At 41.1% G+C, this 18,898-nt stretch overlaps 1 long non-coding RNA gene across 1 annotated transcript; it reads left to right on the forward strand.

Moving 5' to 3' along the window:
* Positions 1-8,917: 8,917 nt before the first annotated feature.
* LOC306799289 lies at positions 8,918-15,500 on the forward strand. The gene is made up of 2 exons (XR_013773572.1): positions 8,918-13,140; positions 13,184-15,500. It is a non-coding gene; the product is annotated as an uncharacterized lncRNA (long non-coding RNA).
* Positions 15,501-18,898: the final 3,398 nt, after the last annotated feature.

Consider the following 18,898-nt stretch of genomic DNA (forward strand, 5'->3'; position numbering starts at 1 on the left):
AACACTTTGAATTGTGTTTGATCAGGGACAGATCAAAGAAGTTGCAACCAGACATCTTTGACAGATTTTAAAAAGACCTGATTTTTGATCTAAAACCAGAAACTTGTCTGGTGGCCTGTCCTCAGAGATAGTCATGCTTGCTCAGTTTAAAACATAAAATTCTCTACTTGCTGTAACTTGCTGGGCCAGGATTCTGGTATCCTCAGAAATGGTTTACATGCATGCTGGCCTTCACTGTGCTGATCGAGTAACTGGAACACTTTCAGGTCTAGCATTTCAACACAATGTTTTTGTCTCATGTTCAGGATGAAAACTCAAAAAAATGACCTCTACCCCCCAGTGAAATACACAGAAATGTTCTCATGTGGAAAGTTTTATTTTGAAATCTTCCAATTCAAACTAATTCATTTTGGCTTTGTTTCACATGGAGATGTATACTCACAAGTGGTTTTACTGCTTTTCAGTCCTTGGGATCTATATCCACTCAACATTGTCACAGCTCTCCTCATGCTCCATTCCAGCCAGAGAATAGAATATAATGAGGGGGAAAAAAACCCACCTTGATAAGAACCACCATCCCAAACTTGTTTCTTGTGTGCTCCAACAAGACATGTTTGAATTAAGATGATATAGTCATTGATCAAATAATTCATTCTTCAAGGGAAAAAAAAAAAAAAAAACAACTTCACATTTGGATTTTCCTATAAAAATTTGTTTTGGTGCAAGTTTTAAAGCAGCTGTATAATATGATATGTTTGGCAATTATCCTCTTATTTATGGACCTTAATGTAGACTAAAGACACCCAGATTCAACTTTTTAAAGTTTTGGTTAGGAAAGAATGTATTCAAATATTTACTGAACAGTATTACTAAAATTTGACTTAATCTCTACCATAGTTTTCCTAGACAGAAATGTCACTTCCAACTTGATTCTCCCCAGTATTGATAATCCCCTCCAGTCAGAGTACTGTCTGCAGTACAAGCAAAAGAGCTCTGTTGTGAAAGAATAAAATCACCTCAGCCACAAATTGTCAGAATAAACATAAAGTCTCAGAAGAAGGGCTGAGGTTGAAAGACACCATTCAGAAGTTGAAAGAAGCCAAATTAGTCAAAAATGGACCAAATGGCAGGGAAATGTTGGGTGAAATCAAAGCAGAAGTCCTCGACACTGCGGCTTTCACTATATGAAACCTGCATTTTCATTTTCAGTCATAAGTTAGAAATGTCAGTTCCTGTTCAGGGTACTGCTGACTGTACCTCAATTGGAGGTATCAGTTTTCTAGTTTGTCTTCATCTGTGCCTTAAGACAGCTGCACTGAATTTCCCAGTTACACCTGCACTTAAGATCTCTGCAATGACAATTTAATAATTCTTGCCATCTGTCTGTCTGAAAAGCTGTGGTAGCCAAGTGTTTCCTCTGAACTCCATGTGCATCCTTCTCCCCCACAGCCTTTGTACCTGTGCTCTGACACAGTGTTTGAAGTCAGCAAGTGAACAGTACACACTGCAGAGCCTCCTTTCTGGAGTGAGGGATTGCTGTTGTCTGCACACTCTCCCCTTCCTCCTGATGAAACCTGGAGTAACAAGGAGGAGTCATGGAGCTCTCAGCTTTCACTTTGGATAATTACACTAGATTTGTCTGTATCCCACATTTAACTAGACAGAGTGCACAATTCACTTCCCACTAGAGCTTGCCATGTAGTTTGTTGGGTGATTAAGATACAGTTCAGCAAGAAGATAGCTGATAGCCTTTGTGTATCTGATGAAACATAAACAGCATCTGACCAGACTGAGCACAGCTTTGAGTCTTTAGTCTATGAAAAAAGAAAAGCCCTTACATCTGAAACTTGATTCCTGATGAAATTTGCACCACTCACTCTGGATCACACCTTAAGATCAGAAGAGAAAAACATCAAAACCCAAGTCAGACATCAGCAGCTAATGGTTCACAACTTGGGGCTCCTGGTGGCAGAAGGCTGCCCAGGAAGTTCTGATAGCCCAGGAAAGCCAAGCTGCCAGAATGGCCTGAGAGAGCCCTTCTGCTTTGTGCTGCCAACATGATGCAGGCTGAGCAGAGACCCCCAGAGCCCAAATCTCATGGGAGCAACAGCAGAAAGTACCCCTCACCTATCTGCCTCTCCTCTGTGAGTGTCAAACACATCACCACAAAGAATACCTTTATGCACACATTTTGTCAGTGCTCTGCAAATTTTGGCTCCAGCCCCACCATCTGTCCACATTTTCTTGTTCATGCTGTGAACTAGCAGGCTGACCACTCATCATGTCTCTCACCAGCCTGCTGAGGTAACTGTTACCACTGTTATTTCAGTAGCCATACACATAAAACACCATTTCTCTCTTAAAGCCTAGGAAATCAGAACACCACTACCCAGCAAAAATAAACCAACCAAATCTCAATCATAAGGAACTTGAATCAAGACAAACAATATATTCCTCTCCCAAACTAGCAGCTTTTGAAGTCCTTGAGGCTGGGACTTGCAGCCCAATTGACTGTGAGTCAATTCTTGTCAGCTGTGCCCATCCACACTCCCCAGGAGGGCAGCTGCCCTTTGCAGGTCTTAAAGAGCCTCCCCTGTCTGTGATATATCCCCAGCACATAACACTCTCCAACACTTGGTAGCCATTTGTTGGCTTGCTGATGCTAATGCTCTGTGAATTCTTATCAGATGTATTTATTCCCACAGTTGTTAATGTTTTGGGAAGGCACAGGCTGGCTTGAGTTCAAAGGAGAACCACAAGAACAGAAAATGAGCCCTGAAGGCACTTATATTGGGAGTCTGACTAATGCACCTTACTAAAGAGAAGGCTGAAAATGCCACGTGGTGAGTGGGTGTTGATACTCACAGCTGCAAAAGGTGTTTTAATGCAGGGCTTTTCAGTTCTGCTGAGCAAGATCCAGTTTCTCACTCTGTGTTAGAATCTTCAACAATATATGAAGTGAGGTGTATTCCTGAGAGGGAAATAGAATTAACCAGTGGGGCTGGAAGGTGGGGCTTTTGTGATTAATTGTAATTGATCAGCAGGGAGCATGTGGCATAAATTAACTCATAAGATTTTAAAGGAGAGAGAAAAGGCTGAGCTGCATGCATCCCATGAGATGTAATGGTGTGTTGAGGAGAGTAGTGCAGGTGAAGGATGTGAGGTAGCAACATCCTGAGGTCTCCTTTCTAATGCAAAAGAATGCAAATCATTTGTGTGTCTGCAGTGAAGCCTGTGAAAAAAGATGTTCAAGGTCATGTTGTGATCTAAGAATACAAAACAATGAGGTGCTGCATCTTGTGCTACTCCTAATGGATTTATTTGAATACAGAGCAGTATAAGAAACAACCTCATTCCCATTTAATTCCAGAGAGAGACACTGCTACATGTGCAAGAGCTTAAAGCTAAAAAACTTAAATATATTTTGTCACTCCCATCTCTGCAGATGCTTTGTTCAGTGCTTATTAGCACAAAACTCACATGAAGGAAAACAAAATGAAATCACTTGTTGCTCTTTTAGAATCTCAAATAGCTCTCCTCTTCACAGGGAAGGAATAGTGAGGAGAGCACTGGGGCTGGTACTCTGGAGGATATGAAGAACAGATGCTCTTTTTAGCCATGGAGAATACAAGCTTGATTTTTCTGGAAGAGTTGTTGCTTCACAGAAGGCTTGTATAGGGTAGGATGAAAATTACAGTATAGGTGCTTTCCTAGTTTCATTCTCTGGCTCCTTTCAATGACTCATTTCTTCCCTGAGTTCTTGGGGTGCTTATTTGTAGGTGCTTGCCAGGAATTCAGTGAACAAGGGAAAGAAGAATTTTTTTCCATTATATTCTATGTTTCTTTAAAAAAATCAAGAGGCTTAATTAACAATATTCATGCTACAAGCTTCTTAAATATTTTGAGGAGTTTGGTAATTTTTTGACATTCCTTATCACATTCATTACCACAGAATACATACATGCAGTTAACTACTTCAGACTATCCAGGCCATTCCTTTAGAGTTTCCTTTAGAGAAGAATAATGAAGATAAGATTTTCTTGCCATCCAGGGCCAGTGTGTTTCATACACTCCAAAGGATTTACTACAGTTAAAACAGTATTACTTAAAACCAGTAAGAAGGAGAGAAAAGGTGCCCATGGCTTCAGGTGTTCTTGCCTGGTGCCAGCCCTGTGAGAGAGGCTGCTGTGGTGGTGGGAGCTGCCCTCCCTCTGCAGAGGGATGGGGCCAGGCTGGGCTGGGCAGCTCTGCTTTACCTCCTGCTTCCCCCAGAGGAGGCAGCCCTGGCTTGTCCTTGGGAGAAGGAGCATCTTCCCTGTTGACTTTCCAGCTGACTCTGCTCTGTTCTGGCATTTCTGACTATTCTGCTCAACTCCCTGTCATCTCAGGGAATGCTTCAGCCCTGTCACCAAGCCGACGTTCAGGGACAGGGGAAGCAGGGGTCCCAGGAGATGCTGGTAGGAGGGAGGCAAGGGGATGAACAGAAAAAAAAAAGGTTTTTTCCCCAGAAGTTAAAAAAAAAAAGAATCAAGGGTCTGCCAGCCACAGGTTTGTCTCTTTATTGAACTCTACTTAGCCTTGCCATGAAGAGCACCCTTAGGTGTTTCTCTTCTAACTCTAACTTGTGCAGAAATTAAATGAAGATATTAGAAGGAGCTTTCCATTTGCAACATTTTTACTGGGAGCTGAATCAAGCCTAACTGAAGTAAGGAGATAGGATTGTGGAAGGACACACAACTTAACTGGAGCCACAATGGGGAAATAAAGTTGAAATAAATATATGTTTTTACATGTATATGCAGCAGTCACACAATCAGTCATATGGCAAGAAGGCATGGATCAAAGAGGAAGACCCTACCATGAGATTAAAGGGGGGATAATTGCAAGCAACCAGAAAGTTTTATAATAGAGGTGATAATAATATACAGCAGAGGAAGGAAATGGCAAGGAACAGAAATGAGGATAAAATGCATATATAAGAGATCCTTTGATCCCTCTGGCCTGCTCCTGTATAACAGAATTATTTTATCACCCACTTACTTTATTTCCCTTCCACTTTCATCTTGCTTTCCTCTGATATCTTTCTAGTTCCCCTGCCCTGACACCATACTCACTCTGCCTCTCTCCACGGCTGGCAGCAGTGCAGTGCAGGATATGTCTTTATCAAGTGCTGCTTCTAAATATGAAACATCTTCAGTGAGGGACTGTACTTCTCATTTTGCTGCTGACTTTGGGAAGAAACAGAGCTGGCAGGGGGAGGAACGCAGAAAAGCAGCACTTGTAGTGAGCCAAATGGTCTAAGTTCAGCCTGAAATGCCAAAACCTCTCACCACCATTCTGGGGGCAAACACAAATATTTAAAGAAAAGAGAGCCCAAGAAAGAAGCAGCCTGGGAGTAGGATTTTGCAAATATTTTTGAAAATTTCTGTTTTTTACCAAAGCTGCGGAAGTAAAAAACATTTTCCTTCCTCCTTCCTTCCCTTTTTCCATATCCTGTTTGGTTTCATGGGTCAAGAGGTCTGTGACCAGAAGGAAGGAACCAGCCCTATTCTAAAGAGGATGTCATTTGAGTCTCCAAACAGAAATCTCTGCACTACAGCACTGTAGAAAGCCTGGTCAGCCCTGGCTAAAAACTCAGGCTAAACTTGGTTACTTGAGTCACCACTTCAGTGACTTCATACCACAGGCACGACGGGAAGTAACAGCAGTGATGCTGATAGACACCAGAGCATAAAAGGGGAGAAATAATAAGAAGCAAAAATAAAGCACCAGTTTCTCCTCTATGATGGCTAGAAGGTGTGTTGATGGCCTGAAAAAAACTTAAAAGCATATCTGGCAGTGATTTCTGGGGGTGGGTTGCTCACTGTGGGGGGTTGGACTTTAAAGCACAGGATCTGCAGCTAGAAGGATTTTGTGTTTGTGTTTGAGTAGCAGTTCCAGCTGTGTGGGAAGATGAAGGCATTTTGGGTGTGCTCCAGTTTCAGAGGATGTACTGGGAAGGCCCTCCTTTTTACATAGTGCTTCTGCAAGTGACAAAAGAGCAAGGCTGCAGGAATCAATTTGTTCCCTCTTCTGAGGTAGGACTCAGAGCCCCTTTTATGCTGAACACCTGTATGGGCAGTGTTAGTGAGAGTCTTGTGTCTGTGAGGGCAGGGAATGGCCTGCATCATCTGGGGAGTAAGTGAGGTGTATCCATGGACAGGGAAGCGGGCCTAGTGAGACAGGTATAGGTGCACCAAAATGAAAGGGTACCTGGTGCAATTGGAATTCAGAGTGGGGTAAGAATACGATAATCCTGTTCTTGTCCCAGCCCTGGTAGAGCTGGTAGTGTCTGCATCCTGTGACCTTCAATGGACTCACCACTGAGGGATGGTGTTAAACATATTTGGGTTCCCACTTACTGACTCCTTTTCTGATCCTCTGGAGCCTAAATGGAATGAGTGATTTGAATGATGTGAGCAAGCACTTAGAGGAGTGAGATCTGAGATGTAAAGCATGTGCATCACCTCCCAGTGGCAGCTGTGGTGTGCACCGTGCTGCTGGGGAATGGAACAACTGCAAAGGTGTCAGAAGTGAAACAGAAGGCTTGGCCTTCCACAGGTTAACTAGCAAAATGCTCTCAACCACAAGTAGTGAGAGAAGGATGCTTCGTGCCTTGTACATGGTGGGATAACTCTGTGTTGGTGATGACACAAACAGCTCTGGCCTGCAAGGATAAAGGACAAGATTCCAAACTAAAGCTGCTCCTATTTCTTTGCAAGGAATTTAGATGAATCCTTCTCAGATCTAGGAACTGGTTTTACCCGATTCATTCACCATGTTTAAGTACTGGGGAGGATGTAGGATTTTGTGAGCTTCAGAGTTAAACACCGAAGTTAAAGGGGTGTGGGATGTGTCCTCTGGCATGTGCTCATCCTGCGTTCCCTCCTGGGACCAGCCTATTGCTATTCCTCCCACCTTGCCCGGCTGTTGACTTCCGGCTATTTCTGGCGACTGCAGATTCCCTACGTACCACAGGAGGTCAGCACGGGATAAGTTTTCACTTCCACTGAATGCGTGGAAAAAACGTCTCTCAATTTCGAGACTGTGCAGTTCCCGCCTGCTTCAATAAACGTGGTGAGCACTGCTTTGCTTTAGGTATCAGTTGTATGTAATTCAGTTTTAGCCTGTGCATATTTTTATTCTCATCTTTCCTAAGAAGGGCTAGTTCACAATTTCCTCCCCTTTGTCTGAATATTGTCACTATGAAAGCTAACTTTGTGAAAATCATCTCTGAAATATATATACACATACACTATGTATATACACACAGATATTATCACATGTATCATATATATATGTGTGTATGTATATATATATACACACACTGCTTATAGTATTTAGAAGGAAAGCTTAAAAGCCTGCAAAGCTAACAGTTTAAAAGCCTGGGAAGGATGGTTATGTTTGCTTTTAGCCAATAGCCAAAGGGGAATGTTCACATATTACTGAAAAATACTGAAAATAATGTTTGGCAGATTAGTGATTGTCAGAGTCAGCCAAGATACTTGGAGCTATGGTCTTTGCTCGGTTAAAAACAACCTTGGTGGTTTAATCCAGTCCTTGGTAGTGGTTCCTCCTTTTCTCACCACCCATAACTTTTGGCTTTTTACAACCTGGGATAAAAAATCAATGAAGTCTTGTCTCAGAGCAGACTTTACAATAGGGATCACAAGGCAAAGCTGAGACAGGATAATGAGAAATTTGCTTGTCATTTGCCCTGCATTGAAATAAATATGTTTGAAAACTCTTCTCCTTCCCCAGAAATTGTAAAAGAAAAAAAAAAAAGAAGAGCTGTGTCTGTTCATAGTGGTATCTTCTAAGCATAAATATAATTCAGGAAGGTGCAAATTCTTTTTCCTCTCCAAAGTTAAATTTAGAACATAAATCTTAGCATAATGTTTGCTTTTTATTTTGTAAGCCAAAAAGAGAAGTGCAGCTTAGTCTTTGCAAATTTCTTAAAACATAAATATTTTCCTTGGCTTCATAGAAATAAGTGTGTGGGAGAGGGAAAAAAAAGTTGGCAGTTTAAGCAAATAAACTAGAAAATAATATGTTCAGTTAAGGGCACCAAAATAATATTATTGTTCTCTAAGCTACATTTGCATTGCTAAAAAGTTTCTTCTGGTGCAGCAGATTTCCATTAGGACTTAAGATCAGAAGCAATATTATAACATAGTGATTCTGTAAGGCCACATTTAGAGAAAAGGTCTCAAATGTAGTAGCATAAAGCAAGATGATGGCAGCATGCAAAGTACAAAATGCTCAGATCATTTAAGCAGAAATTGTTTTCTTGCAGCTAAGATTCTCTGAAGTCTAAATTTGGATCTAGTGAATTATTTTACTACAAGGAATGAGGTTAGAAGAAGTTACTGATGCAGGTAGAGATGGAATCATTCTGTCTCAAAATTTTCTCTGGGAAGTACATGAGGTTGGGAAGTATTTTTGAACCAAATGCACCTAAGCTAGTTATGTACAGAACTGGATCAAAAAGAGACAAATCCTGTGGAGGGGTGGAGGGAGGGAAGCAGAGGTATTAAATTTTGGTCTAAAATGGAATCTCTTTAATGTAGAAAACATGATGAGAACTGTAATTCTGAAGACAGCCCATCTGTCTTCAGAAACATCAATTACAGCAGAGAGATTATTATCTCTTAAAGTGGCATTTAATTAGTGGAATTAAGTCTGAAATATCACTGAAATACTTCCTTGGTAATTATATGACTTGAAATCCTTTCCTTTTTCTATCTGCAGGAATCAGCCATAGGATTCCCTGCTCAGTTGATGCAAGCCAGGGAGCTCCGAGTACCTGCTGGCAGCACAGGGCTCTGAAGGGGCGGCTCCGGGACCTCTGTTTGGGCACCAGGGCGGAGCCTCCGGCTCCAGCAGGTTCGTGCATGTATTTCCTTTGGAGAGGTGATCGAGGGCATGCGTGTGTGGTGCTTGAAGGGAGGAAAATGCCAGCACAAGAAGAGTGATTAAACCACTCATTAAGTTTAATAGCCTTGCTATTTATATTGGACTTGGCACTGCAGCAGTAGGTTGGAAAGCATTAGCCAAAGGAAAATCTAAATATGACCTAACAAAACTGGAAGGGTTGTCAAGAATTTGGACAGAAATGGTATTAGTTTATACTTTTTTTTCCTCCCAAGAAACTACTCCTTTTTTCAGGGATGCCTCTCCAGCTTGCACGTTTCAAGCAGTAGTTTCATCAGCTTTACTGTGGCAAAGACATGTCGTGGCCAGACGATCCTTTGCTATCAGGATTGCTCCTTGCTGTCCTAGGGAGGCTGCTCCCCGGCTGGCAGGGGAAGTGCTGCTTGCAGAACGCATCAGGAGGAGCAGTCTGAGCTGGAAGTGGGAAACCAGAGTCACCAGCTAATGGCTGAACTTCAAATTCACAGGGGCAAAACTTAGAATCCTCATCCTGTGTGTCTTAGCTCACACTGTGCAAGCACCAGCCCTCTGATGAAAGGGAAGGAAATCAGCCCTGTTGGTAGCAAAGTCGATGCAAAGGTTATCACCCACTGATTCCAGCTGGTCCTTGGTTGATGCACAGGCAGCAACTGTGGAAGAGCTGAAGTTCACATAAACAACTAACAGAAGTTATACACAAGGCATTTATTACATGAATAATTTGACATACTCCATGGTAGTCAGATACAAGTGCATTTAATTAATGTTTTGTGGACATCATAACAGTCGGAGTATTTCAGCTGAACAGTCAGTATTTGGCTGAATTCAAGCCAGTGCAATTCATGACATAACCAGAAACAGGGAGTTACAGGTCTACAATGAGGTTAGACTAGATAGCAACAGCATATTTATTGTCACATCAAAGCATTACAAAGTATGAAAGCCCAATATTTCAACTATCTCTAAAATTGTATTTGTACAAAGCTGTTGTAGATACTTAAATGTAAGGATTCGTCACATCAGTAATGGACCATGACTTTATTTTTGGAAGTTATTTGAATATTCAAAACTATTTGGGGCAACAAGAAGAAATGTAAACATCTGACAGTCCTTTGAAGGTCCCTTCTGAGAAAATACATTGTGTGCCACAGGAAAAGTGCATTCTAACTGGTGTGTCTGCTATGGCCAGTTTGACTCACATTCACTTAGCACCAGGTATTTATCCATTTCTGCAGTAAAAAGTTAGAAAATCTTTGTATTAACTCAGAAAAGTCAAAAGTTTTTTTTTCTTCTTCTTTCTTTAGAGGAACAACAAGTAAATTAAAAAACCCCACCCAACATTTAAACAGTTACCTCTTATGTACAAAGGAACCAGGAGCTAGCAAAGCGCATAGCCCCTGAACAGTCCTTATTATTTTTTTCTTCAGGTTCAGGCACCTGAATATATAAGTTTATTTACAGGTGGACAGGTATCCACAGAAGTAATAATCAGATTTTTTCTATTTGGCTAAAAGTTGTATAAAAAAAGACAAAACACTGTTCAAATACTTTCCAAATATATATATATATATATTAAAAGTATTCAGTATTTCCATCAGTGCCAGAGTTGGAAGCTCTTCCTCGTTGTAAAAAGTTAACTTTGTGATAGTAAGTGACAGCAAAGGACTGACAGAGTCAGTCAGAGCTTTGATTTGAGGGACTGCAGCTGGAGCTACCCCAGGCCCACCGGGCAGTTGCAGGGAAATGAATCCATGTGTGTCTGTTGCAGTGACTGGTAAGGGTGACCTGCTGCTCCAGAGAGCCTCCCACTCATACTGGACAATCCTGTGGAACTCTCTGGGGTAGGTTCCCTTTGAAAACAACCACCCAAAAACCTCTGAAATAGTGGAAATATTCTTTTTGCAAATGAACAACTAGCATGGGCAGGTAGCTCAGTAAATGGAAAAATGTAATTGCCACACTAATTCTTGTAAAGAATATAAAATTAAACACTTGGCCCCTCAGACACAAATACATACCACAAAAATATTTTTTAATTAACATAACCTAGATGAGTGCAAATCTCTGGATACATAAGAATATGACTGCCTTCATACTGGTATCAAATATTTCAACAGTCTGCATATAAACAAAATCTATCTTTGTTGGTGAGTCCATGCTTGCTTTAGTCTAAAGCAAGGATACTCTTATTACTTCTACTTTTTTGGTCTTTCTTCCTGTAGGATAAAGCCTAAGAAACACACTTCATTCATTAAATAGACTGGGCTGATGTATATTACAGAGACAACCCAAAATTTAAGTATGAAATGTTGCATGCAGTATCTTTTTCCTTTGTTTAATTACACCGGCTACAAGAACAGGACATCCATTCTCCATCTTTCCAGCTCCCTTCCAACAGAAGGTACACTAAACCTAATCCTCTGTCCCTTGCACATCCCAGCCCTGCAGTCCCTCAGGGATTGGGATGAAGGGCTGAGCACCCGGAGTGCTGCATTCCCTGGGGCAGCAGGTCTCAGCAGTGAGACCTGTCCCCGAGGAGCATCCCTGTCTCCCATGTGCTGCGGGAAAGGGCTGGTCAGGAGGAGCTGGGCTGCTGGGATGGCTGCAAAGGCTGGGAGGGGAGGATGGTGTCTGCATCCCAGGGGCAGTGGCCTCTCTTTGGCACAGCTGAGCTGAGTGTGGCTGCAAACTCCTCCTGAGCCCGGGTGGGAGCAGCTGCTCCAGGATGACTCCGGGGTCCAGGATGCTGAACCAGAGTGCAAGAGGTGCTGGGGCTGGAGCAGCTCTGGCAGAGGGAGCACAGATACACACCTCTGTGTTTGGCCACGCTGGGCCTGGCAGCCCAAATTGGTCCCCCAGAGCATGCCAGGTCCTTGAGTGGGCCATGGCACTCTGCTCCTCGGGCTGTGCAGCTCAGCATTCCTCCACCCTGCATCTAAGGTTTTTGGAGAGCAGAAACAAGACAGGAGACAAATATCTGACAAAGGACATGGGAGCACCTTCAGCTCCAGAAGTCTGGGGGTTTCTAAGCTAGAGGAAGGGTTGAAGTGATTCAAGATACAGTATGCAGCTGTGTGAAAATGCATAGTTTGTATGTATACATTCATTTACAAAGAGCAAAGGAAGGTCCTTTGCTATGTAGTTTAATCACCATCTGCTTTCAACAAAAATGTGAGCTGACAAGGCTACAGGATGTCAGTTAAACACACAACTCGGGAGTTAACAGTAGCTGAATGGCATTTCCCAAATAAAGAATTAACTTCTCTTTTTGCTTTCTGGAGATAATGTTAAGTAGTTTTTCATTTGAAGTCTGTTGTTTCTCTAATCATGCATTTTAGGATTTCAAGAGATTCCTATTCTACCCTGGTCATCTCGGTAATGACAGACCCTGCTTTGAGGGTTAAGAAGTAAAAGCCCCATAAGACAAACAAGCAAACCAGTAGGAACCTGGGCTTAGCTATGGTGTGTGAACTAGATCAAAACATGGTTCTTTAAAACTGTTGAAATTCTAGTTCAGGAGTGAGTAGTGCTTTTTTTTTTTTTTTTTGCTGTTTTGGTTTTTTTTGGTTTTTTTGGTCTGTTTTTTTGCAATAGCTGAGCTAGTACTGAGAAAATCCTATGAGTTTTTTCACTTGCCTTTTACTTAGTTGACACTTTGGAACCTAGCAGCTTCCCATGAGGAATGTCTGTTGTCCTGAGCATTCCTGAACACACAACAGTAATGTAACAGGCAGAATGGGTTTAAATTGAGGAAATCTTGGTCTAAATTATCTACTTTAATGTTTTTTTCTATTTGCAGTTTTTCTGAAAAAAAATTGCTTTGTCACTTGTGACACTAAATCTGCTTCTAAATGTAGCAAAGATCAGTACTCTCTGCTAATCAATGTATTCTATAAATACTTAATTCAGCAAGGGATTGACTTTTCTCATGCTACTTTCTTTATCTTCATGTTTGTTTCATGTACTTGATTTCTGCTTAGCATTTGACTTACATTCTTCCTTGTAATTTTTATTCAACTGTATCTATGGAAATTGCACAAAAGCATTTTTGAAGCTAGGAAAAATTAAGAATCAGATAACCAGATTCACATGGAGAACAATAAAATTATCTAAGCATATTTTGCAATCTAAAGTCAAGAAACATTGACTGTTGCTTAGTGAACTGATCATTCCCTTGAAAATGGAAAGGTAGTAAAGATATTTTTTCCATACAAACAATGAATATTAGAAGTGCAAGAGGATGATATTTGCTCATTCTAAAATGCATTGACCAGAAACAAATTATTCATTACCTGCACTACTAGAGTAACTTGAGAAAAAAACAAACCTCAAATTTTTATAAAATTACTATGTACAAAGCTGGTTTAGTGCATTGGTAAAACTCAGGAGCTCGTGCTTAGAAAAGCATGAATTCAGTAGTCATTCTTTAAAGTTTCAGGTGCAAGCAGATACTTCCCAGTACCTTAATTATTTTCATCAACTTTTAGGCATTAATATGCATATTGCTGATTTTGCTAAAGAAAAGCAACTGAAATGTTTGGAGTGTCCTGACTTGTACTGAGAATGATTCCCGAGATACCTGAAGTCCATTGGAAGTACTCTTGGTTCAGCAGGAAGAAATTAACTCCTATGCTGACACAAAGACTTTAATACTTCTTTTCATATTAAATAACAGCAAAATTCTCAGAGGAATTTTGGAAGTCTGGGTGGCTTTGATCCAGCACTAAATCATTTTCAGTGGCAATGGACTGCAGAGGCTTTTTGATGAGTTATGGCCAAAGTCCTCTGAACTCTTGAGTTCTCCCCAGCTGCTGGTACTACAGGGGACTGTGAGAATTTGACAGAGATCTGTATGGTGGCACTTTGTTGTGTGTTTTTAATGTTTTAAGAATGAGAAAAGCACCTGCTTCTTATGAGAAACAGTTTTTTGCTACGTCTAAGTCACTGTCAGTGGAAGACCCTTATCTCAATGTGCTGTGCCAGCCATGGGCTGCCCCCAGAGGGCAGAATCAAACCAGACTGTGACGGAAAAGCATCTGCAGGTCTTCTCTTCTAAGCCTTCCTTCATACATGGGAATACAGCAACCACAGAGCTGTTATTTGTGCTGACTGACAGAACATGACCTTGGACAGGGCCTGTCACTGCTCTTGCTCCTCAGCCGAACTATGATCGAGTTTTCAAACACCCTGTGCTTATTATAAAGGTTTTAATCTTAATTTACCCCAAATTCCAAGAGCTGAGTCATGCTGTGCAGCCCTCATCTCTGTGGTGGGATGGACAGGTGACATCAGCCCATGCTTCTCTTCAGCACAGGTACCACTGATGATCAGCACACCAGTGCACACCACTGGCAGCGTGCTTGCCTCACTCCACAAATACCTGGATCACACCCATCTTTTGCAGGAAGAACTGCAGCTTGATTAAAAATGGCAAAGTGATACATTTGCAGTCCAAGGTGAAACTATCCCCAGGCTATTGGAGCATTAGGTAGCTTTTACCTATGGATGTAGAAATGAGCAGAATGTCTGGAAGTCTCTGGAAAGGAACTGGGGTCTCTGGGAGGTTGCCAACAAAGAGCTTTTGCAAGGATGGATTTTACATGACTTCCGAGCTGTGCATGGGCCATGCACTCACACACTCAGCCCAGAAGGGAATCCAGGAATGATTCACCCTGGGAAGGAAATGAACATCACTGTCTCTCTCTCCCCTCTGCACTGCCATGTGCCTTGTTTTCCCCACTTTTCTATGTGCGATTTAGAATAAAGAGTTTGGACAAAGTAAAAATTAAAAAATGTCTTTATTTTTCAGCATGCTCCATAAGATTTAAAAGGATTCTGTGCTGGGGCAGAGTAGCTGCTCTTTGTTTAACTGGCATCTACAAATTAAGATAAACTACCTGCAATTGTGAGTGCTGTAAGTTTAACACCAAAACCAGAGGGAAGATGAGTTCATTAATTCACTTAAGAACAAAAGGATTGTCCCTAGGACACTAGTTCCCAAAACTAGTGGGGATGAAGTCAGGAGAAGCCAAATGGAAATACTATTGCCAACCTGGCAGTGGGCCTGCAGGCTGGGAGAGCTGCTGTTTAAAGCAGGAAAATCCCTACTCTTCTATGACTTCTGCTGGTACCTTTACAGGCATGAATCCATCCCCTGCAGAGCCCAGGGGCTTCACACTGCACAGCACTGTGTCAGCATGGGGAGAAACAGCTCCTGGGGCTTCAGTTAAACTCATTGCCAAATTACTATGAGCTCTTGCTATTTTAAACTAGCCTACTAAACAGTTTCACACTTCTTTAAAATAGATTTGACTATTTTTTAAGCCCTAATTAATTAAACTAATGTAGGTTTTGCATATAAGGAAATCTACTGTCTAGAACTTTGTCTCCTCCTCATTCACATTCCACTTTAAACCATTATATCCATTAATGTATTGAATTTACTAAATGATAAATAATTTCAGAAGCTATAATATTTCTCAATGTAACATTAAAAAAGTCTCTGACCCAAACAGATTATTTACTGTATTTTATGGAACTTGCATTTTTATAAAAATGTCTTAGTTTTGTGGTTAATTTCAAGTTAAAAGTAGATTAATAAAATCTTTACTGTTTTGTGTATCAAAAATATATGGCCCAAAAAGTGAAAAAAATATATAAAGTGCAATGCAGAGCAAATTAAAGCCCAGTAATTTTACACTGAAGTGAAAGAGGAAATGCTCTGGTTCTAAAAATAATTCAGAAAATAATGTTTTTAATGAAGAACTTGAACTTACTGCATTTACCCACAGTGCAATTGATGCTGATGGTTCTCTTTCCTCAGTTACCTGATGACCATTTACCTCTTGCCCAGCATTCCCATCACTATTAAATGGAAGCTGTAATAAAAAGAGGCTGAAAAACTGCACTAGCAAAGAAGCTGAGGATCTTTCCTAGTTCTTACCATGTCTGGGTAAGAAGCATAGCCAGCCTGGTTCTCTGTAGCCCAGTGATCTACCCAGGTCATGAATTCCCAGCCCTTTATGAACCTTGCAGGGCCTGAGATTACCATTACTAATTCCAGACTGGTTCCAGGGAGGAACACATCACTTATCCTCCAATATCTGTTAGCAATCATGGCACAGTTAAGATGCAGTCTTAAGACTCACTGCACATAGAATGATTGATCCAATTCCTCTCTTTTCCCCTACATATTTAATTTCATATCGAAATCAATGCCACCAGCCACAGGTGGAGTTCTCCTGAGTTTAATGAGACTCCAAACAAGACAGAGTGGGATAAAGGCTGTATTACCATGCCTGTTCCATGAAAGAGCAGGGCCACAGACCCAGCAGGCCATAAGCCATCTAGCATTTTACACAGACCCACACTTACAGGACTGGCTCAAGCCAGTGTAACTCAGGAAACTTCTCTCTAGAAATGTCTCTGCTGAGGGTAGGCAGAGCTTTTTCAACATCAACACAAGCTTATGTCACCTTAACCTGCTGTGGAACTGCAGTCTGACACAGGATGCAGAAGCCTAAATGTAAAATAATATTCCCAAACTCCATGGCTGACCAAGATAATGTCTGGCTCCTTGCAGACACAGCAGTGGATGGTGCTGTGTTAGAAAGCCAGAGGTAAGTGATGGGGCAGTATTCCCTCTATAAAAGTCTATTAACAAAACACTAAGTTAGGAAGTCTAAGAGTTGGGGAAGAGTTGGAAAGAGCCTCCTTTACCTGGGGGTCCAACTCGGTTTAGGGCTCAGTGCTGGGCTCCAGCAAATCTTTGGGAAAAACTTGGTTAAGGTTCCAGGGCTCTGGGAGAGCCCCCAGCATGGCTCTGGAAGGAGGGAAACAACCATGCCTGATTCAAAGTCTGACAATGCTGTGACCCATTCAGTGACTTTCTGTAACATAAAAGCTATCCCACAGCTTCATTTTGACTGCTGAAAAAGAGATTATTTCTCTTCAAAAGAGTGTTCTGTACTATGAACATGTTATGAATGCATGTGGACAACCAACCTCCCTCAAGCTGGATACAGCAAAGGCAGCACTTGAGCCAACAGCACACGGACTGTGGTGGTGCCTCCTTTCCCAACAGGCTGGCTCTCCTGGATCCCAAACTGAGAAATTCCCTTCTCCCTGGGGCTGGTATCAGCAGGATAGATTACAGCCTGAATACCACCAGCCTAACAGCTCTTAAATCTGTCACTAGGTAACACATCCACAGTACTGCCACTTTGGTATCACTAGGAACTCTTCCAAGAGCCCTGCACATGTGCAGAGGTATTCACTGTATCCATCCCTCTCACAAAGCTCAATGCACAATTCTCAAGCCCTCAGAAAGGGAGAGTCACAATTTCACACTCTCAATTACAGTGGAAAGTACACAGGAAAACCCATGTGCCTTTGTTCTACAACCATTACCTGTGTGAGCAGCCCTTGTCAATTAAGGTGTTAATGGGAATAACTGAGCTCTCCTGAGAAACCTCTACTGCTCAAACCTCAAACCAAAACACCAAAAATCAAACACACAACTTCTGTAATTGACTGCTTCAGACTAGTGTCCTCCTGCTGGGATCCAGTTCTGAGGAATTTTTTTCAGGTCCTGTCTGCCTGGCTCAAGCCCCTTTGACTAATGCCCCTGCATTTGTACTTTTGCCCTTTGTTAGAAACTGGGAAAGAACCAAACAGTCTCTGTTCAACAGACCTGATTATTTCTGTTTTGCAGTTAATTCTGGACTTGGAGCACAAGACAAAAACAGTGAGATGGGAAGATGACCTGTATTTCATTATTTATCAGAAAAAAAAAAAAAAAAGAAATCTCAAACAGTAGTGAGACAGCCAGATACACCATACTTGGCAGCCTGTATTCCATCAACCCTGCAGTGCAGATGGAGAGAAGAAATATATGAGTGGAGCTTTTAGTTTGATTGTTCAGATCTTTTTCATGACTGAACAATGAATCCTCAAAGCAATCTTTTCCTGTAATCTTCTGCTTATATGAACTCTCTACTTAAACTGGAGCAGATCATGTTGCACAATCTCATTCAGACTGTACATTATCAAGAAAAACTCAATTTTAAACTTTTTTTTTTTTCAAAATAATATCATTCAAGCCAAATACTGGTAATTTAGGAATGTATTCACCATCAGAATACAAAAATCCCCAAAAACTTTGAGAAAATGAAAGAGACGAATCAAGGGAAATTTCAGACTAAACTATCTCTGTACCAAGGGAAGTAGATTTTTTTCTTTCAACAATACAGAATTTATATGGCTTTGTAAAGGTGTTTTAGTTTACTTTTGTCATGTAAAATAACATACCACTATTCTGTGATTTACAATTTCCCCCTCCTCCTTTTAGGAATTCCCAAATCCTGTTTCATAATGTATAATGAACAGTTATAAAAATACCAACATTATAATTTCAGAGAGGTATTAAGATCCCAGTGCTATAAAAGTCAGTTTTCAGAGAATGCATGTTTGCAGAGATGTACAAACACACATCACTTGTTTCCCTAATTTAGCCCTTTGTAAATATTGCACCTGATTAATAAGGCTACTGTCTATTTTATCTAACACTAAAAATTACACATAGGTAACATTATTTGTGGCTTAAAAACGTAATATTCCTAAAGTTTTTACTAGGTAAGCTCATTTATTTCTTTGCATACTCAGAGCTCCTATGCCTCCAGTTAACTTGGAGGAGTGCTGAGTGTATAAGGAGTACAGATGGAACAAGAGAAATTTATTTAATGTAACCTGCTTATCATGTATTTTTTCAGTGTGCTCAAATAAGTTTCTTTGAGCTTCGTGTCAAATACACACCTTTTACAAACTTAACAATGCTTTCACCTGCTGAAATGTACAGCTGAAATTGTCTCTTTCTCACCTTCCCTTCTGCAACGCAAAAAATCATAATAAAAAAGAATTCTGTAAATCTGGTCCTCTAAACACAAGA

This window comes from Erithacus rubecula (assembly GCF_903797595.1).
Source record: "Erithacus rubecula genome assembly, chromosome: 3".
NCBI classification, from domain to species: Eukaryota; Metazoa; Chordata; class Aves; order Passeriformes; family Muscicapidae; genus Erithacus; species Erithacus rubecula.